This window comes from Nylanderia fulva, unplaced genomic scaffold (genome assembly GCF_048542155.1).
Source record: "Nylanderia fulva isolate GAGA-0341 unplaced genomic scaffold, ASM4854215v1 Scaffold3, whole genome shotgun sequence".
In the NCBI taxonomy this organism is placed as follows: Eukaryota; Metazoa; Arthropoda; class Insecta; order Hymenoptera; family Formicidae; genus Nylanderia; species Nylanderia fulva.
The window spans coordinates 6,160,381-6,175,488 of record NW_028190368.1 but is presented as its reverse complement, the minus strand read 5'-3'; the positions used below and the strand labels follow the sequence as shown (position 1 = coordinate 6,175,488).

The 15,108-nt window shown below is 32.8% G+C and overlaps 1 protein-coding gene across 2 annotated transcripts in view; it reads left to right on the top strand.

The window, feature by feature from the left end:
- The first annotated feature begins 821 nt into the window (after nt 1-821).
- Nucleotides 822-15,108, top strand: part of gw (trinucleotide repeat containing adaptor protein gawky) — a 63,613-nt gene continuing 49,326 nt past the window's right edge. The window contains exon 1 of one of the 2 annotated variants that reach the window (XM_029306059.2): nt 822-1,269. The gene's annotated coding sequence lies outside the window, so the exon portion shown is untranslated. Of the gene's footprint in view, nt 1,270-10,903; nt 11,035-15,108 lie in introns of those variants that run through there. The other variant, XM_029306061.2, reaches the window with a different exon arrangement.

Here is a 15,108-nt window from a genome sequence, read left to right as displayed (position 1 = left end):
TCCAAGGAGTAAAATTTTAGAACGTAACCCATCTGAGCTTCATCTCTAATGCTTACGTTAGGGCTTCGAAATTGTGCTCAGAATTTAATATTTGTAAGTATATAATATATACTGATTAGATATCGAATGGGAAATTTCTGCGTATAGTTTTAATTGTTATATGCAGAATAAAAATAATGTATTTTAATATTAATTAAAAGCTTATATATTTTGTCATTTAATTAATGGATAATTATTTCTAATAATTAAGTTTGGCACTTTTTGTTTTTGATCATTTTTTAAATAGTTTTACTTATCATTTTTAATATTGCATCTACTTGTGCCTTTATTGTATCAACTAATGTATATATAAAATATATTAAGTGTATATCACAGGATTTTTTATAAGGTTATATGAAGATTTTTATTATTATTATTGCGTCTGCATATAATATAATATAATATATTATATGTATATAATTATTTATATATCTAATATATTTATTTACTGTAAAATTTCTTTTATAAAAATTTAAAAGTCGCATGTTAAATTGACATTTCTCTCTCTCTCTCTCTTTCTGCTTGAAATTGTATTCTGTCCGTAATTCTTACAAAATAATTAATAACAAAAATACAATTTTTTAAAGTTGCAATTGTAGTTTAAAAGTTATAATATTTTGATATATTCACAATTCGTTTTGCTCGTACTTTTCAATTTTTCATATATAAGCTCGGTTTTTCAAACTTCTTTTCGCGCTCATAAAACAATTGAAAAGATGCCTTAAAGAAGCGATCCTATTGGCCGGGAGTGAAAGTAGCAGAGTTATATCGATCCGGGTATACATGCGGAACGACGTGTCGTCGGAGCCGCGTATTTTTTTTTTATCAGTCTCGTATCGCCGATCGCCGAGCTCGCGCATAGTTTGGCCATCATTCGGTATCGGGACAATCCCTCGCGCTGTGCAACGATAACGATAGCGTCGTTGGGAGGGATAGAGAATATAAATACAGGTTCGATTGTGTACACAGTGTCGGGTGCATCTCATCGAACGATCCACGCGCCATCTTTAAAGCCGTCCGAGAAGCGAGAAGCTGTTGTCACCGGATGCCCTATTTAGCCTGATTTAGCCGCCTGTCCTTCAATCCGAGGCGCATTTTCAATAAGAACGCTGTGATTATGCGAGAGGTATGTGGTCTTGCGTGAGTGAAGAACGTGTGATTTTTCCGTGGGAAAAGTGAGACCGTCGTTAAGAGATACACGAACGCCGGCGAACGCGGATCGTCTCGCAGGTGAGTGGAACCAATATTTACGTCAGAATCCGCCTCATATTATATGAACAGTTCCGCCTGCAAAACCACCGCGTCGTACAGAAACCTCGCGCTTTATTCACGCATATATATATATGTGTGTGTGTTATATCTATCTGTATGACGTATGTATGTATACATTTGTATACATGTATATATATTATATATATATGCGTCGATCACGAAGTCGTCATGTCGGATTGCAAGCGGCCTTAAAGGAAGTCGGGCTTATATAAGACGACTTGATGTGCTTTGTGTCGCATTTCCTGTCGATGCGCAACCATATTGCACGGAGTAACGGTTTTATATCTGGAGGTTCCCCTCTCAAAGCACATTCAACTTTCCAACAATGTTGCTCTCCAAGAGACGATAGTAATGATGATCGGATTTATTTCTGAAAAATATTTTCCTCCTTCGAATCAATATTTCATTTCAACGAGATAATCTTCACGAGAGACAGGAAGAAATGGTAGATGATGATTAGCGAGTAAAAGATATATATACATATATGTATATATATATATAGAGCTCTTAAAAAATAAAAAAAAAATGCATCGCTACCTGTTGTCGCGGCAGGCTATTATTATCGAGCGCAACTGCTTGTTTTTTTTTATTCTGAGAATGTATATATAGGACGAGCAGGAGAGGAGACAATATACGACGATAAATGAAGATTCTAATGGCAATCAATTTTTTTTCGTTAAAAAACCAAGCATTGGATGAAAATTTCGCTCGTGCTCCAACATAAGCCGCGTTCTGCATCGCAGATGTATGGTCGTTGTGGGTGCACAAACGAGGAGAAAGTCCCAGAGGCGCGCACTCTTGCATTCTTGATGCATTCCGCGTTGTTACGAACCGAGATTTTCATTTTAACTCGTAACGTCGAATAAATAACGATGTTTAACTTGTTAGCGACAATAAGAATGATATTCACGAAGAGATGCACGTGGAAAAAAATTATATACACAAGATACTTTATATATATATATATATTTTTATTTTTTCTAATAATTTATTTTAGATCAGGTATTACATGATTTTTTTACAACAGACAATCGCGTATCTGATTTGCGTAAGAATAAGGGAGGAAGATGCGACCAGATGTTGCTGTTCGAATTGACAAAAGCAGGAGCAATAAATATAATATTTCGTATATAAGTAGATGAAAATGGATCCTACGCCATTTGTTCCGTTTCTCTTATCAGCGACGAATATAAAGTCATTCTCTCGTTTCTAAACTTGCACCAGCGAAATTGTAATCACTATACTTATATCCATTTTATTCTTCGAATCGATAAATTCAAATATTTTTGTCGCTGACGAGTATTTTAATTCGCCGCGATAAAGAAATCGACGTAAAAAAAACGCGTTCGTTTATTCCTCCGTGGAATTTACACACCGAGAGATGAGAATTAAATTCGCGTGGAAAATTCTGGCGGATTTTTTTCAGCTCCCAAACGCGCTTTTCGATTAATGCGCAGAGAGCACCCGGGTACATTCGATTACACGATTCGAGTACCTCTAACGGATCTAGACAAGAATGTATGTGTGTGTGTGCGTGTGTGTGCGCTACGTGGCATGGCTAGAAAGAGAGCGCACGACAGAGCTAATCGATGTTAACTGGAAGAGAATCGGGCATTTTTTTTCCTCGCGGGATGAAAAAATCCCGGCCGCGGGATAGGCTCGGAATTTACGGGAGCGTTTGAGCGAGCGGGTATATCGTGAAAAAAATATTTGATACAGATATATCTCGGTGTGTGCGCGACGAAAGCAGCGCTGCGAAAATATAATCCGGTTTTTCCTCCTGTCCTTCTCTACCCGCTGTCGCGCTCTCTCTCTTTCTCTCTCTCTCTTCGCCTCGCGGCGGAGTAGAATAGGTTAGGCTAGGTTAGACTAGGTTGCTCACGAGCGCGAGACAGCTTAGGTGACGCGGCTCCGAGTGCTACAATAAAGGGCGAATCGTTGCTCGTCCAGCGCTAATGCCTAGGAGAAATATTAAATTTAGCTTATCTTCGTGTCCACTATCGTACGCAGTTAGGAAAATATTTTAAACAGAAGAGAGAAAGAAAAGATATTTTCTCTTTCCCTCTTCTGTTTAATATTTTATATTTTTCCTATTGTGCGTAAAGCTTTACAGGTATACGCATATTTTTCTATGATAATCGATGCAAATATTTTAGGAAAATCGACAATTTTTTCATTCGTTGAGAAATGCTCTTTTATAAATATTAAATTAAAACTGAGGAAGGATCAGAAATATTTTAAAAATCATCTCTCGTATATTGTATTAATATTTGTTTCACAAGAAAGTCTTTTTCTGTTGGGTCTTGAATTAGTTATAAAATTGAAATTAGGAGAAAAGAATGTACAGACGATGAGTAATCATCTGACGGCGCCACTATTAATTTTATCTAAGACACTATTCTAGACACTAATTATCTTCACTATAATGTTTCATTAATAATCTATTCAAACAAAAATTTGCTTGAAGGTATTATGTATATTTTTTCTCTCTGTTTATCTTTCCCTCTTAAAACATTGATGAAAAGCTATACTACTCGAAATATTTGTTAGAACACTTGGTATACATTTGCATAAATTGTATCTCGAATCGTTTATAAAAAAAAACGAAAGATATTTGTAAATCGTTAAATCTTTTTTTATAACTTTTTTTTAATATTCTAATAACTGCATATCTGTATAAAAAACATTCATTTTATTGAAATATTTACAATTATTTTTATAAATGATAGGATTTATTTTATGAGTTGCATTAGAAGACGTAATCCTCGAAAATTGTGTAATTTTTTTTTTTTCATTATATTCTGGTGTACTATACATCCTATGATAATAATTTCTCAATTTAATTATTGCTATTTCTGTAATTTTTATTATTGCTTATTATGATGTCTATTATAATGTTTATTACGAATCAGCTGATCTTGAATGATTCTCTTTTCACGCTTTTACATTAAAAAAATTTTAAATAAATAAACGAAGCTTTATAAGAGTGGAAGTATTTAGAAAATATAAAGGCCACGCCATATCGTTTTTATGTTTTTAAAATATTTCTGCATATGCAACAATATCGCACATGTAGTAGAAATAGATGGAATAAAATTCAAAAGCGAGAAAGAATAGGGCAGAGAAACGACGGTAATATCCTGTCGCTTTCACTAAAATCACACTTTCGCGAATTATAAAACTTGTGCATACATTCTTCCTCTATATGCAAAAGAAAAATATAGCATTTTTTAATCTATTCTTACTCCATCGCTGTCCTCTTTATCGTAGGCGAGAAAATGATCAAAAGCTATCTGAGGCGAGAGCACCTGACCTAACATCAGTTATAAGGGCTGTTCTCAGTGTAAGCTGCTAATGAAACATTCCTTGCCATCTAGAGCAGATGATCTTATGGCAATGAGTACATTGGAATTCAAGGTTGCTATTGAGCTTTTAACAGGCCACGTGATTCTGAGGGCTTGCAATGTGCAGAATCACGGGGCAAAAACAATGCCGTGATAAAGAGGACAACATCCCTTGTGTTTTTGCGCTAATATATAGAAGATACAATGTTATAGATTTCCAGAATCTTATAAAAAATAGGAAGATACATAAAGAGCCTTTTGAGCATATTACTAATTATTTTATGAATATATATGTCATATTTATTATTTTATTAATTTTTTTGTGCATATCGTTATGTAAATTTCTACAATTAAAACAATGCGGAATATTTCTTAATAATATACAGATATCTTTTGCAATTTTTAATTTACCGACGGTTCTATTAATATTAAAATCTGTTATTTTTATGCGATGGTAGTTTACCTTAGACTTTTTTATTAATTCTTTTGTGCAACAAGTTGATAATTGTTTTTATTACAATGTGCTATTCTTAGATTCAACGGAAACCAGACGATATTATTAATGTCTATAAGTGTGAGATATAAATAACAAGTAGTGTATATATATAATAGCTTTAAACAATTTAATAGAGATCTTTGTTATTAATAAATAAAGTCGAAAAGACACGAAAATAGAATGACAGTTCACTATAGATATCAAAACAAGTATTAATATATAGACGTAATAATTGCGAGTCAACTTCCTGTTATATATAAATTTATTTTATTTTTCTCCATTTCCTTGTCAATATATTAATAATTTGCGAAGTTAATTAAATATGTTCCTTCTCATGCAATCGTAGCGTTTTCGATTCAAGTGATCAATCAAACCTGCTTTTGATATGTGAATTATTTTGATAAAAACATATTTAAAGAAGGAAAGAATTGCGTCGCAATTTTATATTTATATGAGATCCGTATTTTTTGGCTATATATATATATATATGCATCGTTAAATGCAACTGTATTGTCATCTCTCGCAAACACTTGACTTTCGAAATATAAGTATTCGATATTTAATAAAAGAATTTGATTTTTCGCACATATTGAAACTCGAAAAAAATGACGACTGTCGCGTAATTTTTTTTTTAAGTGCTTAGACGGATTTTTTTTAAATTAACATTCCGCTACACCACCAATTTATATATTTTATTGGAATACGGTGAAACGGGGTACGTCGGAAACGTAATAATTTTCTACGCGAGCAGGTTCAAAACACGCGCGCGTTCGTATATACACCGTGACGACACGCACATATATATATATATATATATATGTATATATATATATATATGTATATACACATATGTATGTATACATATAGGAGTTTCGTAATAAATATATGCCTGGGATAAAATAGTTGGGAAGGAGGGCCGACCTTGCCCCGCAACCGGCTGCCCGCTTGTTGCCAAGCTAACGTTGTGTGTATAGCGAACGCAATCGGTGCTGCATGTGTGCGTGTGCGTATAGTGTGTATGTGTGTGCGCGCGCAGATATCGAGGGATGTAACGATATATGTCGGTGCGTGTATCGCGCGCATCTAGGGATGCATTTTCGATACTTATTTCTTCGTATCTTCCTTGTTTCTGACTTGATACTTTGATCTTTGCACATTAAAGCAAATATTAACATTTGGAAGATAGTATATAATTACGAAAATACTTGAAATCTCTTGAATAAATATGGCACTATTTGATTCCGTGATATATCTACATATATCAGTATATTTATATATATCATTTTTTTTGTAATTAATTATAGAAGGAATTTTTTTTTTAACTTAGAAGGGATTGTGATACTGCAAGATGTACCTTCTTAAATTTTGAAACTCTTGTTAACTTTGTTAAAAGCATCCTTGCTAGAGGCATGACAGATATTCGATAATTTTGTTTTCATTTTTTAATATATATATATATATATATATATATATATATACACACGTTGATTATCACTGCATTCTTGAAAATACCGATGACGAATTCCAGTTGTTATCTTTTTAAGTATCTTTGACATTTCGTTCGAAATCGCCTCTTAATTCAATTCTTGAAATGCCGAAGTTAAAGACATTATAATTAATTGATAGAACGATATTTTCATATTTGAAAATGTCAATTTACATTTGACAGCTTATTAATATTATAATACAAAATTGTCAGAAAGTGCATTAATTTTTATCAATTAAGCTACAAAAAGCACGAGGCTGACAATGAGCTATAATAGGGTCTATTATGCATTTTTTCCTCATTCTACGTAACATAATTTTTCATTAAACTTGTATATTGTTTCATTTCGATGGATTGATATATAAATGAACAATTTTAAATTACTGGATATTTTTACGGGCGCTGATATTGTCTCACACATTGTTACACTTGATAGAAAATTATTACATTATCAACCGTACTTCCTAATGCACTTTTATGCATGAATAAACATAACATATATAATATACATATATGCATATCAATGTGACGTTTCGGTGTGTCATTTCGGAGCGCTCGAAAATAAAAATAAATCCGTTACGTAACGCGTGTATTCTCGTAGAGACACCCGTTAAACTCGTTTATTACGTGTGTACTGTCACTAAGAGGCTGTATTAAGAGCAATATTGTTAAGCATAACGTGTTAAGAACAATCGTTTAGCGAATATATTAGTACAAAATGTAGCTGATTGCAATGAGACATAAGACTTCATTCTTTTACGCTTCTGTTTGTTAATATAACACACTTATATATATGGATATACAATATTAATATCCGGTACATTACTTACTCTTTCTATTTAATACATTATCTTTTTTTTAAATAAACATGTATTAAATAGAAAATAATTGATGTATTTTTTAAAATATTAAATAGAAGATATTTAGATATTTTATAAATGATAATAATATTATGTCATAAATTAGAGAGAGAGAGTTACATATTTTTTATTTTTTCTTCTAATAAATATACAGGACACTTTAAAGCTGTAGCATTTCTTCAACAACTGAAAGCAATGAATTTGTTATAAAATCTTTATGCATTTCTTTGTGTATTTACAGTTTTTGTCTTAAGTCAAACTTCTGTTAAATATATTACAAGTACACGGAGTTTTTTATTAGAATTTATCCTCAAAATCATGGTAATCGTGGGACAATATATGGCACTGAAAGAATTTTATGAGTTTTTCTGATTAATATTTTTACCACAAATAAAAACTATTAATATGTGTGTAGTAAAAAATATATATTTTATATCTCTTATTGAGATATTAATATTTTTTATTTGTGGTAAATATTAATTAGAAATACTCTTATAAAATTTTTCCAATACTATATCGTCCTACGATTTTCAGAGTAAATTCTAAGAATAAATTCTCTCTGCGTAACAGTAATATTGATGATAGCATATATTATTTTGTTATGTTTTCAGTTATAATGGTTCAGGGTGTCTAGCGGTCAGAGAAATCTGGAAAACCTGGCATTGTCAGGGAATTTTATAAATCTGGAATTGTCAGAAAAAAGTCAGGAAATGTTACTATTTATCTGAATTTTTTCACATTATTCCACATTTGTCTCAATAATTTGAAATTTTTTATTATATAAATATAAACTTTTCCTTGATTCCCAGTACGCTAATTTTCTGTGTTATTAAAAATCGATTCATATCTACAGCGTGTTCGTTAATTTATATTTTCATCGTCGTGTTATTTTATTTCAATATGTTTAATAGAGATAAAATTTGATATAATTTAAATAGAAAATAGTGATTATTTATAAATAGTTTATAGTGACATGTTTGTTTCGATTATCGTACATAATGCAGATTGTATAATTGATTTAAATTGTTGTTTTAACTTCCGAACCTTTTCATTGTTGACAAAAATATCTCAAGGATTTCATGATTTAACATATAGATATATGTAAATTATATCTTTGGAAAAAATAATATTAAAAGCCAGGGAAAAAATTAATTTCTGGTCTTGGAAAATCTGAAAAAGGGAATTTTTTTTATTGAGTCTGCTGGACATCCTATAGTTGCATTTTACCGCTGAAAATCTGCAATAATATTATGTTTTTGACGCAGAAAAAATATTGCGGCGTTAGTTTTTCCTTTCGTTATCGGTTGAGGAAACACACGGTGAGGCTCTCGTCGACACCGAGCGTCTCTTATTGATCGTCCACGGTGCTTGCGGAAGTTGGCTCGAAAACTTTGTTTCTCAAACGAAATCCGTTTCAAATGCGACGACAACAGGACTGTGAAATTTTTCTATTCGCGATTATTTCGCGATTGCGCTTCGCGTAGATTAGATTAGAGACATGATTGCTTAGGTATATAGGTAAGATCACACATTAGAGCTCCTGTATGTAAATTTAATCTAATCTTAATTCACTTTAGTCCTCGCTGTTATTTCCGCGATTCAAGTATCATGATTCTCTGTCATTATTTCTATTTTCGATTCCGATGCTCTGTTGATTATTGCGGATATAACAATATACCAGGATATGTTGCGAATAATTCGATTAACGTTGATATGTGCAAAATCATCAATATTATCGTGTTTAGGATTATGTTTTGATAATATGCATATAGTCTGTGGTTGCATATTATTAAATTAATATAATAAGTAGATTGCAATGTAATTTATGGACAGCGTGTGCGATGAACATTCAGGTTTTTCCTCTTTAATTAAAAATTTTTTTTTGTTTCTTTTATATAGATATAAAATGAACAACACCATCATTAAGTAATGCGTTACCTTGTCATTTTTTATTTTTGAAGCAAGAATAGAAACCGCAACTCGACGTAAAACTTTTTACAATTGCGATGCATCCGGGCGGAAAAAATGTTGAAGGTATATCATACCTGCATATAAAGAAGCAACTCAAAATTTCTGTACTCGTGCATTCATGCCCCACATGTAACGCGAAATGTTGTCATTTGATCCTGAACTCGAGATAAAGTTGCACGCGATTTCTACTCAAAACAAATAATATTCAGCACTAAATAATCGCATTTAGCATAAACATCGAATATGGATATAAACTATTCTTTTTTAAATTAAATATTTATATCATTTGTTTTAATGATAGCTAAAGAGAGAAAGGGAAAGCGCATTATATTTTTTATTAACCAGTTGGAACAATTTGATTACTGATTGATATGTTTGAGCTATTAATTACGCGCTTTCGCGTAATATCCTAATTGCGGTACAGAAACATCGATGTATTTTTATTTCATTAGTCGGCAATTTTATTCGACAAGTGCGTGATATATCTCGTTCGCGATCAGGTGCTATTATTTACTTGCGATGATTCGATACAGACATCACATTGTTCACTGATCCGATAAAATTGTTGCATCTGCCGCGAACGTACTCACCGATGACCTTCCATGCTAATTGAATCAGTATGATCACAATTAGCGTCATCGTGTGAATTAACTGTAATACGCGAATTGTATTTTACGGCGCGAAAATTTATCGCTTTCCGTGCAAATCGCGCGTATCGATTTTAACCCCGGACAGATAATCCTCTGAAATGTATAACGTAGATTATGTCATACATATATATATATACTAGTTATAAAAGCGCGCTGTTCGAATTCAAGGCTCAAGATTTAAAAATACTTCTGCAAGTAATTTTCGAGCATAAATGTTTTGTATTTCATAAAAAAATAATTAAAAAGAATAGAGGCTACGAAATCGAGATCAAAGAGCGCTGTTACATAAATAAAAAGATATACAAAAGAGACGTATCCCTTGTATTTTCCTAAATAATAATGACACACGATTTCACGACATGACACAGATATTCTAAGAATATATTATGAAAGAAGTTTTATAACAAAGGTTAATGAGTTCCTCCAAGCCGATAATATTTCTTTGTGTCCCGATAAAAAATACTTTGCTAACCTACTATACTGTTTACCCTACTAGAAGCTTTTTTTTCCACGAGGAAGGACAGTATCAATTTTCCTTCGACCGCGTCTTCCTCTTTTATCGACACGTCCTTCGTTACACGGAGGGTGCAAACCTTTTTATTACGGCGACCTTATTCGGCAAATGATATTATTTTAATCGTTCCTTAATAGCGAGAAGATCTCTCTCGGCGATCGCGCGCGAATTTCTTCGCGAACTTGAGACCTTTCACAGAAATCGCCATTCATGCATTTATTGTGCAAAAATGTTTGCCGCCTGATATTATATATCTGCTGAAAACGCACCACGTAGAGGCCACTTTGCATTATGTTAGCATTAATTCTAGAGCGGCCGCGTGTGTAATATTTATATCTCTCGCATTCTCGGATCAGTGAAATGTGTCGGGAAACAAATCGAGAATTGTGTAAAATTATTCAAGTATGTATACATATATAATAGAATGATAGAGCTTTTTTTTTTGATCGCTTATATTTTTATCGCAACAGCATGGGATCCCCCAGCGCGAATCGCGTCAGCTGATTCGAGTCGGAAGAGCATAGCGACGATTATAAAATGTTTCGCTCTTTATTATTATTAACACTATCTTTAGGATGTATTCAAAATAGCGGCGAGAGAGACTCGTAGTAGAAGGGCAGACGTGCGCCCGAGAGAACAGCGCGTACTCGTCGTCACATATATATATTTATACATATACGTGCACATTCTAGGTGCACTCGCGCATACGTCGGCGGTTCTCAATTGCAGTTTCGCGATTTCCTATATATCGAGTACGACGCAATACCGCAACGATATCGCGATACGAGTTGCTTTTATCTCGCGGGTGACGCTTCGGTTTCGAAAATCTCGATGCAATATCGCGTCAATTTTCATCATCCGCGCTTACGAAAATTCGGGATCAGAAGGGGCCGAACCATACCTTCGAAAAAAGCTGACACTCACAACTATATTTGGAATCAAATTCATTTCAAGCTTATTCAAACTTATCTAGGTTAATCACAATCTATTTTCCACTTTTTTTTTTAAAGATGTGAGAGGAAGAATTTCTCTTCAAATTTTGTTCGGGAAGAAATGATCTAAAAATCAAATTTCCTTCAATATCAATGAAATTCAAACTAATCGTGTAATAAAATCTGCCTACTAAAAACATTCTTTTCTAAGTACCATATGAAATTCGAGTCGAAATATCAGATATCACCCTCGAAGAGTGACAGTTGAGATATATCAAATTATGGTATTATCTCTTCCCGACAATTATGAGATATAGGTATTAGAAATTTAGAAAGGAAAACCCAGGTATATATCGATATATAATCAGGGTGTATATTTCCGGGAAAAACTTGGAAAATCTGGAATTCTCAGAGAATTGTTTTCTACCTTGAAAAACACTGAAATACTCATAGAATTTGTTTTAAACTCAGAGAACTTAAAACAAATTGCCTCTTTGATTCTATTTTCAAATATACTTTTAAAGAATATAAAATTTGATTTATATAAAGTATATTAAAATATATTTTATTTTAATATATAATAATTATATTATTATATTAAAAAGATTTTATTTATGTTAAAATATTATGTACAATAAAAATAAATTTATTTTAAAATTGTATTTAAAATTTTTTTTAAATACTTAAAATTTACTTGGAATTTTGTACAAAAGTGCCAGGAAAATCATGGAATCATCAGGGAATTTATTTATAATTAAGATTCGAGTATACACCCTAATAATGATTATGAGAAAATTAGAAAGTCGTGCGCGATAAGATTATTATTTTCCGTAAATTATTGTCGCGATAAAAAAAGAGAAAACAGATACATCTATAGGGACAGATTGAGAATCACTGACTTGCGAGCACATACAATGACCATCGGCGCGCGCGCGCGCGTACACGCAGCACACACGCGCAGTGTGGCATCGAGTGGATCAATAATTTTTGATACTCGCGTACGGGACATTCAAAATACGCGCTCACGGCGCATGCAACGTAGTACGTCGAGAGCGGCGACGGAAACTCGCACGCGCGGAGGGAGAAAAGCGCGTGGAAAACGCGGCGTTTCGCCCTGCGGTGCCCTGCTGGCCCGCTGCTAAGTATGCACACGCGAGAGAGAGACGAGAGACGCTCTCTCGCGCTCGCGAGTGCGCGCGTGCGCACGCGCGCACTCGCGCGAATAGCGGCGCTTCGCGTTCCGATGCGCGCTAGAGACATGCCATGCCGCCTCGACTCGAGAGCGAACACGATCCGCCATTTTTAATCGATATAGTAAGCCAGTCCTCATCGCTATCAAGTGCAGTTTAATAGAGAATCGAGAATATGTTGCTCGGCTTTTATTATTCATGACTCTCCGTACGATAATCTTGCGTACGGAGATATATGTTTCTACATACGTATATGGATTTTTTTCAGAAGGGGACACAATTTAATTTTTCTGTTTTTTTCTTTCTTAATTTTTTAAAATTATTTTTATTTTTTTATATTAAATAGTGTTTATTCGAAAAGAGAGTTAATTAATTTTTTTATTCCAAGAGGGGGGATGTCTTTCGATGAAAAAGCATGTGTTGTTTAAGGTAAAACGATTAGATTAGATATATATAGGAGATCAATAGAAGCTGGCAATGCAATAAATAATGATGCAATAAATACCGAAAAAATATATAATAATTTTTCGCATTTTTAAAAATATTGTTCACATTTTACGATTCTATGAATTTTTGTTCAATGTATTCATGTTTAATTTTCTTATGCTATTTCTAGTTTGTAATCGTGCACGGATGGATATCGCTAAGACATAAAAAACGTTAAGCAATTATACAAATAGCTATACCATTTCTGTTATCGAGTTTCAACAGTTGATTTCTACACCGACTAATGGATATCGACTCCGTCTTAGTATAAATACAAATGTCTATTAAAAAGGCTAATTAACCGTCTGAAATACAATCCGAAATAGTCGAAGATATTTATTATTTTTAAGTATAAAATTTATCTCAGCTAAAATTTAGCCAGCTAGCAAAAGTAACTTTGACGGCAAATTACGTCATTTTGATATCAAAATGATATCATAATTATTACTGTAGCTATCTAGGTAATTAAATCTGTTAAAAAAAAAAAAAAAAAAAAAAAAAAATATTTGACGTTCTACAGATACTGCATATAACACCGTGAAAATCTTGAAAATAATTTTTCTAGGCAGGGATTTATCTTGAAAAATGCCAGGAGAGAGTAACATAAAATTTAATATTCTCGACAACGCTTTTCCATGCTTAAGAGATCGCGTAGATACTATTTCGCTTTGAACATTTCCGCTTCCACGATGAGCTTAGCTCGTCTGTTTTATCTCGCGTTTCGGTCCTACGTTCGCGTAAGAATAAAGATCTTCGTCCGGATTGTTGCACATTGTAGCGATGACGCGCTCCGGAAATTATTATAAATAATGCAGTTCGCGTGGACGCGGAATTGTAAGTGACAGTAATGTCAAATTTGAATGAAGCGCACGACCTCTCGCAAGATTTTTGCGGCGTTCGTCGTCATAACGGATTATCCGATGAGAATTTTCTCCTATTGACAGGAGAAAAGAAGAGGAGATATAAGGGAGAAGATGCGAAATTAGAGGGAGAGAGATTAAGATCGGAAAAGATAAAAAAACGTGGACTTTAGTTCCGAAATATGAAAGCTGTGAGTGTGCAAAAATAGTAATTTACGTAATTTTCATTATCTCATATATATTCAATATCATTATTTTCGTTGTGGCAATCCATCTGATTCGTATCGAACCATGATTGTATCTTTGATAGCGCTATCACGTATCGAAATATATTTTGCAGGAAATAATACGAATATTTTCTTCAATTTTATTTTTTTTATTCTCAATTTTTTTTTTTATCTTATTTCGCGCCTCTTTGCTGCGTGGTAAATTTTTATTATATACAGAAAGAATTTTCTCTTAGAAAATCATAGTAATCGTAGGACAATATGGTATTCGAAGAATTTTATAAGAATTTCTCTAATCAATATTTACCACAATAAAACATATTAAATATCCACCACGATAAGATATAAAGAAATATTCGATTAATAGTAAAACTTACTATGTACATATTAATATTTTTTATTATAGTAAATATTAATTAAAGAAACTCTTATAAAATTCTTCCAATATCATATATTGTCCCACGATTTTCCATGATTTTCAGGGTAAATTCTAAGAGAAAATTCTCTCCGCGCGTATACATAAATATATTAAAATCATATATTTTCTCAAAATATATTTTTTATTCTCAATTTTTTCATCTTATTTCCCGCGTTTTTGCTGATATTTCAATTATACAAAGAGAGAATCTCCTTTAAGAATTTAAATCACACACGATAATGCATCTAATAAAAAAATATTATCTCAATACACTATCTCTACCTCTTTTTTCCCCGCTTAGACATATATAAAAAAAATAAAGAACCAATTATCCGAGTATAGAGATTCGCAAAAAGCGCGCTC